The sequence below is a fragment of the Phyllobates terribilis genome, unplaced genomic scaffold, assembly GCF_046119375.1.
Source record: "Phyllobates terribilis strain yellow unplaced genomic scaffold, ASM4611937v1 Scaffold_4__5_contigs__length_816908805, whole genome shotgun sequence".
NCBI classification, from domain to species: Eukaryota; Metazoa; Chordata; class Amphibia; order Anura; family Dendrobatidae; genus Phyllobates; species Phyllobates terribilis.
The window spans coordinates 684388319-684410033 of NW_027362764.1; the positions used below are offsets into that span (position 1 = coordinate 684388319).

Consider the following 21715-nt stretch of genomic DNA (forward strand, 5'->3'; position numbering starts at 1 on the left):
CTATCATGAAGTACAATATGTCACAAAAAAACAATCTCAGAATCAGGGGGATCCGTTGAAGAATTCCAGAGTAATTACCTCATAAAGTGACAGTAGTCAGAATTGAAAAAATTGGCCCGGTCACGAAGGCAAAAACAGGCTCTGGCGCAAAGTGGTTAAAAGTAAAGAAGCAAAAATGCTGGAGGCCCACGGTGATCAGAAGGATGCTGGTATTTTGCAGAGATGAAATAGCGCAAGAGAGAAAGCAAATGAAAAAAAGAAAAGAGAATGAATGTGTGCACTTGTGAAAGGGAATGGAAAAAAGGCATAGAAGAGAGTGCCCCTGCTGGTGGAAGGAAGGAAAAAGCAAAAGCCTACAGCACCTGGTATTCCCAGGTGGTCTCCCATCCAAGTACTAACTAGGCCCAACCCTGCTTAGTTTCTGAGATCAGACGAGATTGGGCATGTTCAGATTGATGTGGCCATAGGCAGAGACATATATCTCACTTGCTGCTTTTCTACTTTGACGTCTGGCTGCCGACTGCCCTTTCCAGTGCTCAGCAAGACCAGGTCCTTTTGTGCTTTCCCTTCTCTTCAATTTTTTTGCTGGCTTCCTTAAAAGGTCTTGTAGACACAACGCCCCACTCAGAGCCGCTGAGCTCACTGATCGGCTGCAGCGCTGTCGACGGAACATCAGCTTCACGGCCAATACCACAGGCCGGGAGCAGAGGCGAGACTCACCGGTAGACCCGGGTAGGGTGAGCAGAGCGCGGTTAGTTGCTTTTTAACAGCCTGCAGCCGGGGATTAACTTTTAATGAAAGGGAACAATCCCTTTGACTGTCTGCAGCGCGCCACACCTAGGAAGCGCACTCTCACACACAAGCCAGCATGCACAACTGCTCGCACGTGACAACACCCCCTATCTGCCCCTACAACCTCTCCGTCACCATGCATCAGACTCTCCTGCCTGTTTTATGATTTCAGGGCCCTAGCAGGAATCACCCCCCCCCTCCCCAATTCCTTCCGCACCTTCCTTGCCTTCCTTGCACTGAGGTTAGCTCTTTGTCAGCCGTCTGGCTTGGTTACACAAGCTTCTTTGCAGAGAAACATGTTACTTCTGCTGGCCCTCGCTATTCGGCCGGCATCCAAAACCTTCCCTGGGCACCTGCTGAAAGCCTGGCCCCTTCACGGCCCCGGGTGCTTTTAACGCCATGATTTCCACACGGCGAGCTGCTGAGTCAATAAGCACTCCTAGCCGTGGCAAAGAGCTCGGTGTCAGGCCTGCGTTAAGGCGGCGGGGTAGCATACTTAGCTGCCAACTGGCTCAGAGGCCTTGGGGCTTCCATCATCTAAGTTACTTAAGGTCGGTGTCCGGCAAGGCGCCGTTCCATGCTAGCCGAGCTGGGCAGTAGGGCAAAACATCATCAAAATAGTCTCCCATCCAAGTACTGTCCGAGACCAGCCCTGCTTTGCTTCCGAGATCAGACAAGATCGGGCGTATCCAAGGTGGTATGGCCAGTAGACGCTGTCCGATCCATCGCCCGGCCAGCCTTTCTCAGGATCGCTTGGTGGCGAGCAATCTGGCCGTGACGGGGCGGGCTCCGAAGGGTCCATGCAAAGGCTGTGCCGTCCCTACAGGTGTGGTTTGTTTAGCAGTGATTCACCCGCCGCATCAGGTGTCTTCAAAAATGTCTCGGCGCAGGGTCTCCTGCAGGCTAAACCCTTCATCGCGGTAATGTGACAGAAAGAGCAAGCTGGACGCATAACTTGGGGACAGAGCAAGACGTCCAGGGTTGAATGAAGGAAGAGGGTGAGATGGTTGCCAGTGACTTTGAGCTGCTCTTCAGGGGGGAGGGTCGTGTTGCCTGCAAAGGTCTTCTGCTTGGGGTTACCGGTGGTTGCCTCCAGCCACGCGGGAGACGCTGGTCCTGGTGAAAAGGAGCCTAGTATTAAAAGTAAAGAAGCAACAATGCTGGAGGCCCACGGTGATCAGAAGGATGCTGGTATTTTGCAGAGATGAAATAGCGCAAGAGAGAAAGCAAATGAAAAAAAGAATAGAGAATGAATGTGTGCACTTGTGAAAGGGAATGGAAAAAAGGCATAGAAGAGAGTGGCCCCTGCTGGTGGAAGGAAGGAAAAAGCAAAAGCCTACAGCACCTGGCATTCCCAGGCGGTCTCTGTTAAATGGTTAATTATGGAAATTCATTTGGAATGTTAATCGATAATCATTTTTCTGAGTTCTATGCCTCAGCCATCGTGTCTAGATGACATGCGCTATTTGTGTGTGTATTTTTGGTTCACTACCATATGTAGAACAGGTGTCCATACGACTGGCTATAAAAGCCCATGGTACAGAAAGGGGGGGCTCTCTTGCTCTTCCCACCCCACAAGACACAGAATCTTCATGCTGAGAAGCAGATGACACGTAGGCCTGGACACATGTTGGACAAAGACATGATTTACCAGCCAGGATCCAAGGAAAGATGGGTGAATCTCAACAATTAAGCTAATTATGGACAAATGGACAATTACTTTATAACTAATTATTGTATGTACCTGCTGCAATCTGATTCTTTTTAATGGACAATCCAAGAATAAATAGATACATTTTTTATAAGAATATCGTGATATTGATACTTTGAGAAGTCCTCAGTAGAAAAAAATAATACATGAAGAGTATTATTTTACAATGGTGAGCCAGTCAGTCCTGTTTTTTTTTTTTTTAAATTAAGTAAGTGAATTTCTTCCGTGAACAAGGGGGGAGTCCTGACGAGCTGAACAGCTGTTGTTCACGTGTCAGTAAATTCACTAGTTTGTCACAAGAAGCAGAAAGGACCTACATACTGAGGAAAGACAGGAAGCAGAGGTACTAACAAGGAACAGAATCACACAGGAAAAGAATCAGACGAACTGAAGACAGGACGTGCTGATAAAGAGAAGCCAAGGAATCTTAAGGTAAGCAAAATATGGATATAATTTCTTCTTTTGCTAAACAAAGTAATATTAATTTCAAAGTTAATGTAGGAGATGACATAGAAGTTTTGTGGCTCAGTTTATACAAAGAATGTGAATTGCAGAATTTACAGTTAACTTCTAAATTGGTAAATAGAGACAAACAGAAATTGAGAAATAATCTACATTTGGTAGATTTTTTTCATAGTCTTGTGTTAGAGATTTCTAAGCAGGAAAATAGTGTAGAAGTGTCAGACGGTGATACTGATTCAGACTGTAATGTGGAAAATGAACAAGAAGTAAGACACGTGTCTGTAACTGAAGGTGACCTTGGGTCTGACCAAGAGACGGACATACAGAAACCTGACATGGGAGGAGACATGACTGACATACGAGAAACCGACATACTAGGTGATGTGGGAGGAGACGTGAGTGACGTAGGAGGAACGGACGTAAAAGAGCCACTAAAAATATCAGAGAATTCTGGAATTACCCAGGCTCAACTCCAAATTAAAATGAGGATAAATTTGCTGAAATTATACAAAATCATGCCAAAATATGATGTCAAAATCCATGCCTGTAGAAATTCAGAGACATTTGAGAGCTTCTCTGATAAGTTTGATTTATCCAATGAGGAGAGGAATCAATTATTTAAAATATGGATTCCTGTGACATTGTCCAGACGTTTACATTTAATGCCCTGTGAAAATGACTCTCCTAATGGATGGGAAAATGATTCGGACAGATTAAGATATTTGTTTTATTGTGTCACAAAGGATTTTCCCAACATAGAAGATCTGCAGAAACTAAGGATTGGTAGGAAGGAATGTACATATACATTCATGTCCATATTTGAACGGTTGTACAAAGCTCTCATCAAAAATGGAAAAGTACAACATATGATAACAACTTTTGTACAAAAATTCAAATTCCTAAATTCAGTTTCCCAAGTTATGGCATCACAAAAAAATTCATTATTTGAATGTGCGCAGATGCTGGATTTTGTTAGAAAACATGAGAATCGTGAAAAGAAAATAAATCAAGCTAAATTTATAAAACCAGGAAAGGTAAAATCTTACCAAAAGCCAATATCAAACTCTCCTAGACTGAGTCATCCCCATAGTGAACTCTATCAAATACGCAGATGATTACATATATGTTATAAGCCATATCAGCCAGTGCAAAGATCCATCTCTCCACAGAATGAGTTAATTCTCAGTCAGAACTGTGATTCTCTAAAAAGGAAAATGGCTGAAACTGATGGACAGAGACAGGTGAGACGACCAACTCACAGTGACGTCATGGAATGTGGACAGAAGAACAGGCAGTTCTCTGAGGTTTTGAAGGATAGAAAAATGTGTTTCCTAAATAGGGCGTTCCTGGAGATATTTGAGAGAGACAGAAGATTTGGTTTAGGGAGTGGCTAAGGAAAAACTGTAATTATAATGTTGTATCAATATGTAATACAATGTCTCAATATTTATTTATAATCTTATACAGTAAAATTGTAGTTACATAGTTTCTAATAGTTCATATATATATATATATATATATATATATATATATATACACTTGTCTAAGTAGAGATTGTGTAACATACCTGGCGGCGTCCTTGCATGGTGGTCCATCTCCCACTGTGCAAGAGCGCGCACTTGATCTCCAGTCCAGAATGTCTCTCTGGCTTCCCTCCTTGCTGTCTGTTTGTCTGTTTCTGCTGCTTAAGGGTGGCGCCCGATCACTTCCTGCTTTTTGTACCTGCTGTGGGTCACACCCCTTGTGCGTCCTCAGCCTATTGCTGTCTGTCACCTGGTATATAGCTCAGCTGCTCCCATCTATCCCTGCCTGAGCATAGTGTTTCATTCAGTGTGTGCTTGCACTCTGAAGGTGCCAGGTCCCGTTCTTTGTCTCCTGCCTTGCGGTATCAGTTCCCGTGTCTGAACTGAGTCCTGTCTATGTCTCCTGCCTTGCGGTATCTGTTCCCGTGTCTGAACGGAGTCCTGTCTATGTCTCCTGCCTTGCGGTATCAGTTCCCGTGTCTGAACTGAGTCCTGTCTTTGTCTCCTGCCTTGCAGGATCAGTTCCCGTGTCTGAACTGAGTCCTGTCTATGTCTCCTGCCTTGCGGTATCAGTTCCCGTGTCTGTACTGTGTCCTATCTGTGTACCTTAACCTGCAGTCTGTACTCGTTCCTTGCCTGTTCGTTCCGCGTTCCTGGAGGCTGTATTTCCAGGCCAGTCTGAACACGCTCCTTGCCTGTTCGTCCTGCCTCTCTGGGGGCCGTATTCCCAGACCCGCTCCTGTATCCCGCTGCAGTGTCGGTCTCCTCCGTACACTCAGTTCCAGTCTGAACTCTCTCCTATCTTTTACCTGTTTTTTCTCTATGTCCGTTCCATTCCTATTTCTGCAGAGTCTGAACTCGTACCTAACTCCTGCTCGTTGTCACTGTACTTCCGTTTGTGAGTTTGTGGTCCACTCGCTACTTCTCTGCAAGTACCCTGTGGGTATCTGGTTCTGCCTTTCCCTTCTAGTCTGTTCCGTGTGAACAGAGTCCTGTCCGCCGCGTCTGCGGTTTTCGCTTTGCTCAGCTCTGTCCGCCGCGTCTGCGGTTTTCGCTTTGCTCAGCTCTGTCCGCCGCGTCTGCGGTTTTCGCTTTGCTCAGCTCTGTCCGCCGCGTCTGCGGTTTTCGCTTTGCTCAGCTCTGTCCGCCGCGTCTGCGGTTTTCGCTTTGCTCAGCTCTGTCCGCCGCGTCTGCGGTTTTCGCTTTGCTCTGCTCTGTCCGCCCCGTCTGCGGTTTTCGCTTTGCTCTGCTCTGTCCGCCCCGTCTGCGGTTTTCGCTTTGCTCTGCTCTGTCCGCCCCGTCTGCGGTTTTCGCTTTGCTCTGCTCTGTCCGCCCCGTCTGCGGTTTTCGCTTTGCTCTGCTCTGTCCGCCCCGTCTGCGGTTTTCGCTTTGCTCTGCTCTGTCCGCCCCGTCTGCGGTTTTCGCTTTGCTCTGCTCTGTCCGCCGCGTCTGCGGTTTTCGCTTTGCTCAGCTCTGTCCGCCGCGTCTGCGGTTTTCGCTTTGCTCAGCTCTGTCCGCCGCGTCTGCGGTTTTCGCTTTGCTCAGCTCTGTCCGCCGCGTCTGCGGTTTTCGCTTTGCTCAGCTCTGTCCGCCGCGCCTGCGGTTTTCGCTTTGCTCAGCTCTGTCCACCACGTCTGCGGCTTCGAATTTGTCTCCCAGTCTGTACTGGACCATACCCAGCCTGTGCTCTAGTCTGCCTGTTCCTGTATTCCCCGGTGTGGGTCAACAGCCGTGTCCGGAGTCTGACCTGGAGTAGACCCTGGTTCCTCTGCTCGGTTCCTCCCTGGTGCACTGGCGTCGTATGCCGTCATGCGACCTTGGTCGGATCGGGCAGATACTTAGTTACGCCCCTCCAGGCACTCTCCGGTTCATGGCACAGTGGAATCACTACATAAACACGCACACGCCAGTCAGTCCGGGCGTGTGCATAACAGCATGCTCAGGCCATGGTTCCCGTTGTGCCCCACGGCCTTCGCTCTCTGAGAAGTTTTCCAGCGAATACATGCATTAAAAATAAATAAATAAATTTTTTTTTTCTCAGCTGAGTTCCAGGCGAATTACGCACCCGTCCAGATGGATCTATCTGCTCTCGTTCCTGCGGATCCGCCACGTTACTATGGGGATCCAAGACAAAGTCGTGCATTTGTGGAGCAATGCATGCTACACTTCAAGTTCTACCCTCTATGTTTTCCCACCGATCGGGTTAAGGTGGCATTCATTATGTCTTACCTGGCGGGTGATGCCTTGGAATGGATCAACCCCCTATATGAAACACAGGATCCGATCCTCCTGGACCCAATGGCCTTCCTGGTGGCCTTTCTAATGGTCTTCGATGATCCTAACCCGGAGGCTCCTGCTGAAGCTTCACCTCCCAATATCCCGGAGCAGCCCCGATGGGTAATGTGTGTGGGTAGCGCAATAGTCCTCCAGCCCAATGAGACTACTGCCCACCCAGAATCCTCACAGGGTGACTACGCTTCACGGAAGACTTCTCCCAACCTCAAGAGGCAGTCCAGACGTGCTAGACGTAGAGGCAAGCCGTCACGCCAGGGTCTGTCCTCCCTGAGACCTCCTGACCCCAACCTTGAAGTCCCTACTGAAGCTTCATCTCCCTGTATCCCGCAGAAGCCCCAACGGGTAATGTGCGTGGGTAGTGCACCGGTTCTCCTGCCCGAAGAGACTTCTGCCCATCCAGACTCCACACAGGAGAACTTCCTGCACCCGGCATCAGATGCTTCACCCACTTTAACCGGTGTGCATGTCCAAGGATGCTCCAAAGCTGTGGTTACCTCTGAGTCTGTGCACCTCTACTACCTGGCGGAGGACCCCCTGTTGCCTCCTGAATCCTCCGGGATACCACTCGATGACAAATGGAGAGAGGCTTCTCTACACTCGGTACTCGATACTTTGTCCGCTTCGTCCTGTGAGCCTGACAATGGGTACCCCAAAGTGGTAGTTACCCCCAAGTCTCTACACCCCTCCGACCAGGCGGAGGACCTCCAGTTGTCTCCAGAACCCTTCGGGGTGCTACCTGGTAGCGAAAGGACAGAGACTCTCCTATACTTTGTACCTGATACCTCGCTCGCTTCGTCCAGTGAGTCCAACCTAGTGTACTCCGAAGCAGAGGTTACTCCCGAGTCTCTACACCCCTCCGACCAGGTGGAGGACCTCCAGTCGTCTCCAGAACCCTACGGGGTGCTACCTGGTAGCGAAAGGACAGAGACTCTCCTATACTCTGTACCTGATACCTCGCTCGCTTCGTCCAGTGAGTCCAACCTAGTGTACTCCGAAGCAGAGGTCACTCCCGAGTCTCTACACCCCTCCGACCAGGCAGAGGACCTCCAGTTGTCTCCAGAACCCTTCGGGGTGCCACCTGGTGGTGAATGGACAGAGACTTTCCTATATCCTGGATCTGATACCTCGCCTGCTTCGTTCAGTGAGTTCGACCTAGTGTACTCTGAAGCAGAGGTTATCCATGAGTCTCTACACTCCTCTGACCAGGCGGAGTACCCCCAGTTGTCTCCAGAACCCTTTGGGGTGCCACCTGGTGGTGAATGGACAGAGACTTTCCTATACTCGGTACCCGATACCTCGCCTGCTTCCTCCAGTGAGTCTGACCTAGTGTACTCTGAAGCAGATGTTTTCTCTGAGCCTCTGCACTCTTCTGACCCGGCGGAGGACCTCCAGTTGTTTCCTGAATTCTCCGGGGTACCACCAGATAACAAAGAGATAGTGACTTTTCCTCATTATGTACCTGATAACCCGTCTATTTCTTCCTGTGAGCTTGACAAGATGTACCTCGAAGCAGAGATTACCCCCAAGTCTCTGTCCCCCTCCAACCCGGTGAAGGACTTCCAGTTGTCTCCTGTACCCACTGGGGTGCCACCTGAAAATATGTGGCGAGAGACTTCCTTGTGTGCTGTTCCTGGTACTCCACCCGTTTCGTCTGTTGCCAAGGATGGCTGGATAGGAGGTGGCATCCTAGCTAACCAGATGAGATCAATTTTTCCTGTGGACTGTGGAAGTGATCTCCTTGAAGTGAACAACTAGTCCTCGAATTCCCTGCGGAAGATTCTGGCAGGCCTGAAGAAGAGGGGGCGTAAGGGGGGAGTACTGTAACATACCTGGCGGCGTCCTTGCATGGTGGTCCATCTCCCACTGTGCAAGAGCGCGCACTTGATCTCCAGTCCAGAATGTCTCTCTGGCTTCCCTCCTTGCTGTCTGTTTGTCTGTTTCTGCTGCTTAAGGGTGGCGCCCGATCACTTCCTGCTTTTTGTACCTGCTGTGGGTCACACCCCTTGTGAGTCCTCAGCCTATTGCTGTCTGTCACCTGGTTTATAGCTCAGCTGCTCCCATCTATCCCTGCCTGAGCATAGTGTTTCATTCAGTGTGTGCTTGCACTCTGAAGGTGCCAGGTCCCGTTCTTTGTCTCCTGCCTTGCGGTATCAGTTCCCGTGTCTGAACTGAGTCCTGTCTATGTCTCCTGCCTTGCGGTATCTGTTCCCGTGTCTGAACTGAGTCCTGTCTTTGTCTCCTGCCTTGCGGTATCAGTTCCCGTGTCTGAACTGGGTCCCGTTCTTTGTCTCCTGCCTTGCGGTATCAGTTCCCGTGTCTGAACTGAGTCCTGTCTATGTCTCCTGCCTTGCGGTATCAGTTCCCGTGTCTGAACTGAGTCCTGTCTTTGTCTCCTGCCTTGCGGTATCAGTTCCCGTGTCTGAACTGAGTCCTGTCTATGTCTCCTGCCTTGCGGTATCAGTTCCCGTGTCTGTACTGTGTCCTATCTGTGTACCTTAACCTGCAGTCTGTACTCGTTCCTTGCCTGTTCGTTCCGCCTTCCTGGAGGCTGTATTTCCAGGCCAGTCTGAACACGCTCCTTGCCTGTTCGTCCTGCCTCTCTGGGGGCCGTATTCCCAGACCCGCTCCTGTATCCCGCTGCAGTGTCGGTCTCCTCCGTACACTCAGTTCCAGTCTGAACTCTCTCCTATCTTTTACCTGTTTTTTCTCTATGTCCGTTCCATTCCTTTTTCTGCAGAGTCTGAACTCGTACCTAACTCCTGCTCGTTGTCACTGTACTTCCGTTTGTGAGTTTGTGGTCCACTCGCTACTTCTCTGCAAGTACCCTGTGGGTATCTGGTTCTGCCTTTCCCTTCTAGTCTGTTCCGTGTGAACAGAGTCCTGTCCGCCGCGTCTGCGGTTTTCGCTTTGCTCAGCTCTGTCCGCCGCGTCTGCGGTTTTCGCTTTGCTCAGCTCTGTCCGCCGCGTCTGCGGTTTTCGCTTTGCTCAGCTCTGTCCGCCGCGTCTGCGGTTTTCGCTTTGCTCAGCTCTGTCCGCCGCGTCTGCGGTTTTCGCTTTGCTCAGCTCTGTCCGCCACGTCTGCGGTTTTCGCTTTGCTCTGCTCTGTCCGCCCCGTCTGCGGTTTTCGCTTTGCTCTGCTCTGTCCGCCCCGTCTGCGGTTTTCGCTTTGCTCTGCTCTGTCCGCCCCGTCTGCGGTTTTCACTTTGCTCTGCTCTGTCCGCCCCGTCTGCGGTTTTCGCTTTGCTCTGCTCAGTCCGCTGCGTCTGCGGTTTTCGCTTTGCTCAGCTCTGTCCGCCGCGTCTGCGGTTTTCGCTTTGCTCAGCTCTGTCTGCCGCGTCTGCGGTTTTTGCTTTGCTCTGCTCTGTCCGCCGCGTCTGCAGTTTTCGCTTTGCTCAGCTCTGTCCGCCGCATCTGCGGTTTTCGCTTTGCTCAGCTCTGTCCGCTGCGTCTGCGGCTTTCGCTTTGCTCAGCTCTGTCCGCCGCGTCTGCGGTTTTCGCTTTGCTCAGCTCTGTCCGCCGCGTCTGCGGTTTTCGCTTTGCTCAGCTCTGTCCGCCGCGTCTGCGGTTTTCGCTTTGCTCAGCTCTGTCTACCGCGTCTACGGTTTCGAATTTGTCTCCCAGTCTGTACTGGACCCTACCCAGCCTGTGCTCTAGTCTGCCTGTTCCTGTATTCCCCAGTGTGGGTCAAGAGCCGTGTCCGGAGTCTGACCTGCAGTAGACCCTGGTTCCTCTGCTCGGTTCCTCCCTGGTGCACTGGCGTCGTATGCCGTCGTGCGACCTTGGTCGGATCGGGCAGATACTTAGTTACGCCCCTCTAGGCACTCTCCGGTTCATGGCACAGTGGAATCACTACATAAACACGCACACGCCAGTCAGTCCGGGCGTGTGCATAACAGCATGCTCAGGCCGTGGTTCCCGTTGAGCCCCACGGCCTTCGCTCTCTGAGAAGTTTTCCAGCGAATACATGCATTAAAAATAAATAAATAAATTTTTTTTTTCTCAGCTGAGTTCCAGGCGAATTACGCACCCGTCCAGATGGATCTATCTGCTCTCGTTCCTGCGGATCCGCCACGTTACTATGGGGATCCAAGACAAAGTCGTGCATTTGTGGAGCAATGCATGCTACACTTCAAGTTCTACCCTCTATGTTTTCCCACCGATCGGGTTAAGGTGGCATTCATTATGTCTTACCTGGCGGGTGATGCCTTGGAATGGATCAACCCCCTATATGAAACACAGGATCCGATCCTCCTGGACCTAATGGCCTTCCTGGTGGCCTTTCTAATGGTCTTCGATGATCCTAACCCGGAGGCTCCTGCTGAAGCTTCACCTCCCAATATCCCGGAGCAGCCCCGATGGGTAATGTGTGTGGGTAGCGCAATAGTCCTCCAGCCCAATGAGACTACTGCCCACCCAGAATCCTCACAGGGTGACTACGCTTCCCGGAAGACTTCTCCCAACCTCAAGAGGCAGTCCAGATGTGCTAGACGTAGAGGCAAGCCGTCACGCCAGGGTCTGTCCTCCCTGAGACCTCCTGACCCCAACCTTGAAGTCCCTACTGAAGCTTCATCTCCCTGTATCCCGCAGAAGCCCCAACGGGTAATGTGCGTGGGTAGTGCACCGGTTCTCCTGCCCGAAGAGACTTCTGCCCATCCAGACTCCACACAGGAGAACTTCCTGCACCCGGCATCAGATGCTTCACCCACTTTAACCGGTGTGCATGTCCAAGGATGCTCCAAAGCTGTGGTTACCTCTGAGTCTGTGCACCTCTACTACCTGGTGGAGGACCCCCTGTTGCCTCCTGAATCCTCCGGGATACCACTCGATGACAAATGGAGAGAGACTTCTCTACACTCTGTACTCGATACTTTGTCCGCTTTGTCCTGTGAGCCTGACAATGGGTACCCCAAAGTGGTAGTTACCCCCGAGTCTCTACACCCCTCCGACCAGGCGGAGGACCTCTAGTTGTCTCCAGAACCCTTCGGGGTGCTACCTGGTAGCGAAAGGACAGAGACTCTCCTATACTTTGTACCTGATACCTCGCTCACTTCGTCCAGTGAGTCCAACCTAGTGTACTCCGAAGCAGAGGTTACTCCCGAGTCTCTACACCCCTCCGACCAGGCGGAGGACCTCCAGTCGTCTCCAGAACCCTACGGGGTGCTACCTGGTAGCGAAAGGACAGAGACTCTCATATACTCTGTACCTGATACCTCGCTTGCTTCGTCCAGTGAGTCCAACCTAGTGTACTCTGAAGCAGAGGTCACTCCCGAGTCTCTACACCCCTCCGACCAGGCAGAGGACCTCCAGTTTTCTCCAGAACCCTTCGGGGTGCCACCTGGTGGTGAATGGACAGAGACTTTCCTATATCCTGGATCTGATACCTCGCCTGCTTCGTTCAGTGAGTTCGACCTTGTGTACTCTGAAGCAGAGGTTACCCATGAGTCTCTACACTCCTCTGACCAGGCGGAGTACCCCCAGTTGTCTCCAGAACCCTTTGGGGTGCCACCTGGTGGTGAATGGACAGAGACTTTCCTATACTCGGTACCCGATACCTCGCCTGCTTCCTCCAGTGAGTCCGACCTAGTGTACTCTGAAGCAGATGTTTTCTCTGAGCCTCTGCACTCTTCTGACCCGGCGGAGGACCTCCAGTTGTTTCCTGAATTCTCCGGGGTACCACCAGATAACAAAGAGACAGTGACTTTTCCTCATTATGTACCTGATAACCCGTCTATTTCTTCCTGTGAGCTTGACAAGATGTACCTCGAAGCAGAGATTACCCCCAAGTCTCTGTCCCCCTCCAACCCGGTGAAGGACTTCCAGTTGTCTCCTGTACCCTCTGGGGTGCCACCTGAAAATATGTGGAGAGAGACTTCCTTGTGTGCTGTTCCTGGTACTCCACCCGTTTCGTCTGTTGCCAAGGATGGCTGGATAGGAGGTAGCATCCTAGCTAACCAGATGAGATCAATTTTTCCTGTGGACTGTGGAAGTGATCTCCTTGAAGTGAACAACTGGTCCTCGAATTCCCTGCGGAAGATTCTGGCAGGCCTGAAGAAGAGGGGGCGTAAGGGGGGGGGTACTGTAACATACCTGGCGGCGTCCTTGCATGGTGGTCCATCTCCCACTGTGCAAGAGCGCGCACTTGATCTCCAGTCCAGAATGTCTCTCTGGCTTCCCTCCTTGCTGTCTGTTTGTCTGCTTCTGCTGCTTAAGGGCGGCGCCCGATCACTTCCTGCTTTTTGTACCTGCTGTGGGTCACACCCCTTGTGCGTCCTCAGCCTATTGCTGTCTGTCACCTGGTATATAGCTCAGTTGCTCCCATCTATCCCTGCCTGAGCATAGTGTTTCATTCAGTTTGTGCTTGCACTCTGAAGGTGCCAGGTCCCGTTCTTTGTCTCCTGCCTTGCGGTATCAGTTCCCGTGTTTGAACTGAGTCCTGTCTATGTCTCCTGCCTTGCGGTATCTGTTCCCGTGTCTGAACTGAGTCCTGTCTTTGTCTCCTGCCTTGCGGTATCAGTTCCCGTGTCTGAACTGGGTCCCGTTCTTTGTCTCCTGCCTTGCGGTATCAGTTCCCGTGTCTGAACTGAGTCCTGTCTATGTCTCCTGCCTTGCGGTATCAGTTCCCGTGTTTGAACTGAGTCCTGTCTTTGTCTCCTGCCTTGCGGTATCAGTTCCCGTGTCTGAACTGAGTCCTGTCTATGTCTCCTGCCTTGCGGTATCAGTTCCCGTGTCTGTACTGTGTCCTATCTGTGTACCTTAACCTGCAGTCTGTACTCGTTCCTTGCCTGTTTGTTCCACCTTCCTGGAGGCTGTATTTCCAGGCCAGTCTGAACACGCTCCTTGCCTGTTCGTCCTGCCTCTCTGGGGGCCATATTCCCAGACCCGTTCCTGTATCCCGCTGCAGTGTCGGTCTCCTCCGTACACTCAGTTCCAGTCTGAACTCTCTCCTATCTTTTACCTGTTTTTTCTCTATGTCCGTTCCATTCCTTTTTCTGCAGAGTCTGAACTCGTACCTAACTCCTGCTCGTTGTCACTGTACTTCCGTTTGTGAGTTTGTGGTCCACTCGCTACTTCTCTGCAAGTACCCTGTGGGTATCTGGTTCTGCCTTTCCCTTCTAGTCTGTTCCGTGTGAACAGAGTCCTGTCCGCCGCGTCTGCGGTTTTCGCTTTGCTCAGCTCTGTCCGCCGCGTCTGCGGTTTTCGCTTTGCTCAGCTCTGTCCGCCGCGTCTGCGGTTTTCGCTTTGCTCAGCTCTGTCTACCGCGTCTGCGGTTTCGAATTTGTCTCCCAGTCTGTACTGGACCCTACCCAGCCTGTGCTCTAGTCTGCCTGTTCCTGTATTCCCCAGTGTGGGTCAACAGCCGTGTCCGGAGTCTGACCTGGAGTAGACCCTGGTTCCTCTGCTCGGTTCCTCCCTGGTGCACTGGCGTCGTATGCCGTCGTGTGACCTTGGTCGGATCGGGCAGATACTTAGTTACGCCCCTCTAGGCACTCTCCGGTTCATGGCACAGTGGAATCACTACATAAACACGCACACGCCAGTCAGTCCGGGCGTGTGCATAACAGCATGCTCAGGCCATGGTTCCCGTTGAGCCCCACGGCCTTCGCTCTCTGAGAAGTTTTCCAGCGAATACATGCATTAAAAATAAATAAATAAATTTTTTTTTTCTCAGCTGAGTTCCAGGCGAATTACGCACCCGTCCAGATGGATCTATCTGCTCTCGTTCCTGCGGATCCGCCACGTTACTATGGGGATCCAAGACAAAGTCGTGCATTTGTGGAGCAATGCATGCTACACTTCAAGTTCTACCCTCTATGTTTTCCCACCGATCGGGTTAAGGTGGCATTCATTATGTCTTACCTGGCGGGTGATGCCTTGGAATGGATCAACCCCCTATATGAAACACAGGATCCGATCCTCCTGGACCTAATGGCCTTCCTGGTGGCCTTTCTAATGGTCTTCAATGATCCTAACCCGGAGGCTCCTGCTGAAGCTTCACCTCCCAATATCCCGGAGCAGCCCCGATGGGTAATGTGTGTGGGTAGCGCAATAGTCCTCCAGCCCAATGAGACTACTGCCCACCCAGAATCCTCACAGGGTGACTACGCTTCCCGGAAGACTTCTCCCAACCTCAAGAGGCAGTCCAGACGTGCTAGACGTAGAGGCAAGCCGTCACGCCAGGGTCTGTCCTCCCTGAGACCTCCTGACCCCAACCTTGAAGTCCCTACTGAAGCTTCATCTCCCTGTATCCCGCAGAAGCCCCAACGGGTAATGTGCGTGGGTAGTGCACCGGTTCTCCTGCCCGAAGAGACTTCTGCCCATCCAGACTCCACACAGGAGAACTTCCTGCACCCGGCATCAGATGCTTCACCCACTTTAACCGGTGTGCATGTCCAAGGATGCTCCAAAGCTGTGGTTACCTCTGAGTCTGTGCACCTCTACTACCTGGTGGAGGACCCCCTGTTGCCTCCTGAATCCTCCGGGATACCACTCGATGACAAATGGAGAGAGACTTCTCTACACTCGGTACTCGATACTTTGTCCGCTTTGTCCTGTGAGCCTGACAATGGGTACCCCAAAGTGGTAGTTACCCCCGAGTCTCTACACCCCTCCGACCAGGTGGAGGACCTCCAGTTGTCTCCAGAACCCTTCGGGGTGCTACCTGGTAGCGAAAGGACAGAGACTCTCCTATACTTTGTACCTGATACCTCGCTCACTTCGTCCAGTGAGTCCAACCTAGTGTACTCCGAAGCAGAGGTTACTCCCGAGTCTCTACACCCCTCCGACCAGGCGGAGAACCTCCAGTCGTCTCCAGAACCCTACGGGGTGCTACCTGGTAGCGAAAGGACAGAGACTCTCATATACTCTGTACCTGATACCTCGCTTGCTTCGTCCAGTGAGTCCAACCTAGTGTACTCTGAAGCAGAGGTCACTCCCGAGTCTCTACACCCCTCCGACCAGGCAGAGGACCTCCAGTTTTCTCCAGAACCCTTCGGGGTGCCACCTGGTGGTGAATGGACAGAGACTTTCCTATATCCTGGATCTGACACCTCGCCTGCTTCGTTCAGTGAGTTCGACCTTGTGTACTCTGAAGCAGAGGTTACCCATGAGTCTCTACACTCCTCTGACCAGGCGGAGTACCCCCAGTTGTCTCCAGAACCCTTTGGGGTGCCACCTGGTGGTGAATGGACAGAGACTTTCCTATACTCGGTACCCGATACCTCGCCTGCTTCCTCCAGTGAGTCCGACCTAGTGTACTCTGAAGCAGATGTTTTCTCTGAGCCTCTGCACTCTTCTGACCCGGCGGAGGACCTCCAGTTGTTTCCTGAATTCTCCGGGGTACCACCAGATAACAAAGAGACAGTGACTTTTCCTCATTATGTACCTGATAACCCGTCTATTTCTTCCTGTGAGCTTGACAAGATGTACCTCGAAGCAGAGATTACCCCCAAGTCTCTGTCCCCCTCCAACCCGGTGAAGGACTTCCAGTTGTCTCCTGTACCCTCTGGGGTGCCACCTGAAAATATGTGGAGAGAGACTTCCTTGTGTGCTGTTCCTGGTACTCCACCCGTTTCGTCTGTTGCCAAGGATGGCTGGATAGGAGGTAGCATCCTAGCTAACCAGATGAGATCAATTTTTCCTGTGGACTGTGGAAGTGATCTCCTTGAAGTGAACAACTGGTCCTCGAATTCCCTGCGGAAGATTCTGGCAGGCCTGAAGAAGAGGGGGCGTAAGGGGGGGGGGTACTGTAACATACCTGGCGGCGTCCTTGCATGGTGGTCCATCTCCCACTGTGCAAGAGCGCGCACTTGATCTCCAGTCCAGAATGTCTCTCTGGCTTCCCTCCTTGCTGTCTGTTTGTCTGCTTCTGCTGCTTAAGGGCGGCGCCCGATCACTTCCTGCTTTTTGTACCTGCTGTGGGTCACACCCCTTGTGCGTCCTCAGCCTATTGCTGTCTGTCACCTGGTATATAGCTCAGTTGCTCCCATCTATCCCTGCCTGAGCATAGTGTTTCATTCAGTTTGTGCTTGCACTCTGAAGGTGCCAGGTCCCGTTCTTTGTCTCCTGCCTTGCGGTATCAGTTCCCGTGTTTGAACTGAGTCCTGTCTATGTCTCCTGCCTTGCGGTATCTGTTCCCGTGTCTGAACTGAGTCCTGTCTTTGTCTCCTGCCTTGCGGTATCAGTTCCCGTGTCTGAACTGGGTCCCGTTCTTTGTCTCCTGCCTTGCGGTATCAGTTCCCGTGTCTGAACTGAGTCCTGTCTATGTCTCCTGCCTTGCGGTATCAGTTCCCGTGTCTGAACTGAGTCTTGTCTTTGTCTCCTGCCTTGCGGTATCAGTTCCCGTGTCTGAACTGAGTCCTGTCTATGTCTCCTGCCTTGCGGTATCAGTTCCCGTGTCTGTACTGTGTCCTATCTGTGTACCTTAACCTGCAGTCTGTACTCGTTCCTTGCCTGTTTGTTCCACCTTCCTGGAGGCTGTATTTCCAGGCCAGTCTGAACACGCTCCTTGCCTGTTCGTCCTGCCTCTCTGGGGGCCATATTCCCAGACCCGCTCCTGTATCCCGCTGCAGTGTCGGTCTCCTCCGTACACTCAGTTCCAGTCTGAACTCTCTCCTATCTTTTACCTGTTTTTTCTCTATGTCCGTTCCATTCCTTTTTCTGCAGAGTCTGAACTCGTACCTAACTCCTGCTCGTTGTCACTGTACTTCCGTTTGTGAGTTTGTGGTCCACTCGCTACTTCTCTGCAAGTACCCTGTGGGTATCTGGTTCTGCCTTTCCCTTCTAGTCTGTTCCGTGTGAACAGAGTCCTGTCCGCCGCGTCTGCGGTTTTCGCTTTGCTCAGCTCTGTCCGCCGCGTCTGCGGTTTTCGCTTTGCTCAGCTCTGTCCGCCGCGTCTGCGGTTTTCGCTTTGCTCAGCTCTGTCCGCCGCGTCTGCGGTTTTCGCTTTGCTCAGCTCTGTCCGCCGCGTCTGCGGTTTTCGCTTTGCTCAGCTCTGTCCGCCGCGTCTGCGGTTTTCGCTTTGCTCTGCTCTGTCCGCCCCGTCTGCGGTTTTCGCTTTGCTCTGCTCTGTCCGCCCCGTCTGCGGTTTTCGCTTTGCTCTGCTCTGTCCGCCCCGTCTGCGGTTTTCGCTTTGCTCTGCTCTGTCCGCCGCGTCTGCGGTTTTCGCTTTGCTCAGCTCTGTCCGCCGCGTCTGCGGTTTTCGCTTTGCTCAGCTCTGTCCGCCGCGTCTGCGGTTTTCGCTTTGCTCTGCTCTGTCCGCCGCGTCTGCGGTTTTCGCTTTGCTCAGCTCTGTCTGCCGCGTCTGCGGTTTTCGCTTTGCTCAGCTCTGTCCGCCGCGTCTGCGGTTTTCGCTTTGCTCAGCTCTGTCCGCCGCGTCTGCGGTTTTCGCTTTGCTCAGCTCTGTCCGCCGCGTCTGCGGTTTTCGCTTTGCTCAGCTCTGTCCGCCGCGTCTGCGGTTTTCGCTTTGCTCAGCTCTGTCCACCGCATCTGAGGTTTTCGCTTTGCTCAGCTCTGTCTACCGCGTCTGCGATTTCGAATTTGTCTCCCAGTCTGTACTGGACCCTACCCAGCCTGTGCTCTAGTCTGCCTGTTCCTGTATTCCCCGGTGTGGGTCAACAGCCGTGTCCGGAGTCTGACCTGGAGTAGACCCTGGTTCCTCTGCTCGGTTCCTCCCTGGTGCACTGGCGTCGTATGCCGTCGTGCGACCTTGGTCGGATCGGGCAGATACTTAGTTACGCCCCTCCAGGCACTCTCCGGTTCATGGCACAGTGGAATCACTACATAAACACGCACACGCCAGTCAGTCCGGGCGTGTGCATAACAGATTGTGTATAATTGTATTTATATATACGTTTATAAGATATATATATATATATATATTAATTAGGAAATTAGAACTTCATATATATAAATTTAAGTAGCAATATTTTGAATTACATTAGAACCAACCAATATATGTATAAGATATTTAAATAATTCTGTTTCTGTATTAATTTGATATTTAATTTTATTTTCTTATATTTCCTTAGAATTTTCATTCCAAAGCAGGATTTGATCAAAGAACTCTAAAATGGATTTATTTCTTTATTCACACAGGAAGTGAAAAAATTGCATAATTTTATGTGTATAACATTTTAAAATAATAACAATATATCTAGTTGAACTATAATATATATGTAATACTTATTAATTCTTTTGTGTTGCTAATATTTTCTGTGCATGAAGTGTTCGTGCAAATTAAAGTAGCTTTACAGCATGACGTGTGACAGCTGCGGCCTTTGAACTTTGAGCTAATAGTATAGGATCCCATTCATTCTATTTTCAACTGATGTAACTTAAGACCGGGCAGCCAGTGAAAAAAGAATCTAAGACAAGAGTTTTTTCAAGTGTCTGAAATTCCAGTGACTTACTCTCATATTATATAATATGTACTTGGGGAATAGTCAAAGAAATATAAAGATATTCAATTGATATGGCAATGCGCATTAATAAATTGGGATACAACAATTTTGGGTTAAATATATATATATATATCTAAAACTTCATATGTGGAATGTTTGAGTTGAACAGATCTGTGAATGTCAGAGTGAAGGTGACAGATGAGTAAATCAGCAGCTGCTAAGTGTGATTGATGTGACAGAGGCCTCGTATGTTTGTATGTTTGAAAAAAAAAAATGTTTCTTTATGTGAAGGTACAAAAATATATTTAATTTTGAGGAAATTATAATACATAATTAGGTATTATCTACATATATATATTTCTATATTTCTTTAATAATTATTATTTCTTGATTTAACTAATAGTGGATAAGGGCAACCACACATCAAAATGGTTTACAAAGCAAATTTATATTTAGAATAATTTTCCACATGATAATATTCTTGAATAACTATAATATTATTTTTAATGGTTACCTAAATAGGTACACACATCTCTTTAGTCAAATCTATGCTACTCATCGATATGAAATTTATGCACAATATTTCTAGAAGAATAATTATTTTTAATTTGGTTCTGATATATACATAAATTTTATAAAATAATATTTTTGGTATTAAGGGGGAAAATGTGTTTTTGATCGTGATTACATAATCACTTTTGATCAATACTTATTTTCCACACATTTTAATAAAGAAGAAATAATAATAAGGTACTATGGTATAATTAAGAAGGGTATTACATGCAAAGTTGCATAATTTAATATTTTTTGGTGGTACAAGGTTATGACAAATATGAAATCATCCAAATAATGGAGATATAAGGGTATTTTTTATGGAGAATATAATTACTCTGCATTTGTTATTAAAATTTAAAGGCCTTATTTTTATTTTTATTCTTATTTTTACTCTTAATTTTATTCTTCATTTTTAAAATTTTATTCTTACTTTATACTTCTTATTTTTCTATTTTTTCATTTTTTAATTCTCATTTGATTTTATTTGAGTTCAATATCTCAATTGAGAAAACACATTAATATTTAATAAAGTAATGTCTAATACAAGAGTATTGCTTCATTAAATATATATTGCTAAGGAAAAAAATGTTTACATTTTCTGAGTAAACACAATTCATTCATTCATTTATTCATTCATTCATTCATTCATTCATACAGTGATATATATTTATTCATTTTGGTTCAGGAGTATACATTCTTTGATATTATTGGTTTAATAAAGATATAAAAACTTGTTTTTTCAAAATACACTGACACCTATGGGTTGGAAAAGGTATTTACACCTATGACATAAAAATGTTCTATCATGTGGAGAACTTGATTGATAATGAATTATTATCTATCATTGTTTATTATTCCAAACATAATTTATTTTAATATTTTGATAATAATTAGATGGATATTACTGATTGCTATGGTACGCTGTGATATTATAGGTTAGGAAAAACTGCCAGATTTGGTATCAGATTAGGGAATGAAGACTTCAATCAAGACATCGCAATTATGAATTCTATCTTAATAAAGACTCTTAATTTTTATAAATCAAAGAGATTCTCAAAAGTTACAAGAAGAAGCAACTGATATCCGGACGTCCCAGAAGGTAACAGGTGTGAATGCTGAGTGTTATAATAGACTGTTTCCATTACATACAATACAATTCACACCACTGATCACCAGGACGGCAGAGCACGATGATCCTATATGTACTGTGTTGTGTTCAAGTTTCATCACGTTCCAGTGGTTTCTTATCACCTGCAACGCTTCAATGAAAGCTGGTGAACAGGTAATACCTGGCATATGTGTCCTGTATATAAAGGACTGAGTACTGGTTATGGTGCTATATAAAGCAGGAAAGTGGCAAGTTAACCCTTGCTTTACTGACCAAAGACGTCACATCTGTTCCAAAAGTGACACGAGACCAGTGCGGACACACGGAAGATTCCAAAGACGATCCAACGTAAGTCCAGGTGACACTGCACAGATATTAAAGCTACATTTCATCCATGGACTTTGTTTTCTTATCAACTGACACACATGATCTTTCTAATAAAGAGTACAGTTTATGGACTGAACAATAATGAGCACAATTATGGACTGTACAATATCTACATGCTGTAATTTATTTCAAAGGAGTTTTCATCTAAAGACTGTGTTATAAAAGAACAAAGAAGAAGACGAGACGACGACCCGATGACATCAGATGATGACGATTGAACCCGCGATTGCTTCAATTTAGATATAGGGAAGTTTAATTATACATATTAAATGAATATTAGTCACGGCTTACCATAACATGAATTCACATCATTATATAACAATAATCCGATATTGATACTATTATTACTATTATTATTATTATGGAAATTTAATGATATTGCCAAGGAAGAAGGAAAGAAAAAATGATTGATGAATGTATCTTCTTTTAAGATATTTCAGTTAAAGTCCTTTTATTCTCAAAAAGGGGGAAATGTTAAATGGTT

The 21715-nt window shown here is 48.6% G+C and overlaps 1 pseudogene; it reads right to left on the reverse strand.

Moving 5' to 3' along the window:
• Nucleotides 1-350: 350 nt before the first annotated feature.
• Nucleotides 351-469, reverse strand: LOC141268542 (5S ribosomal RNA; annotated as a pseudogene).
• Between the last annotated feature and the right edge of the window lie 21246 nt (nt 470-21715).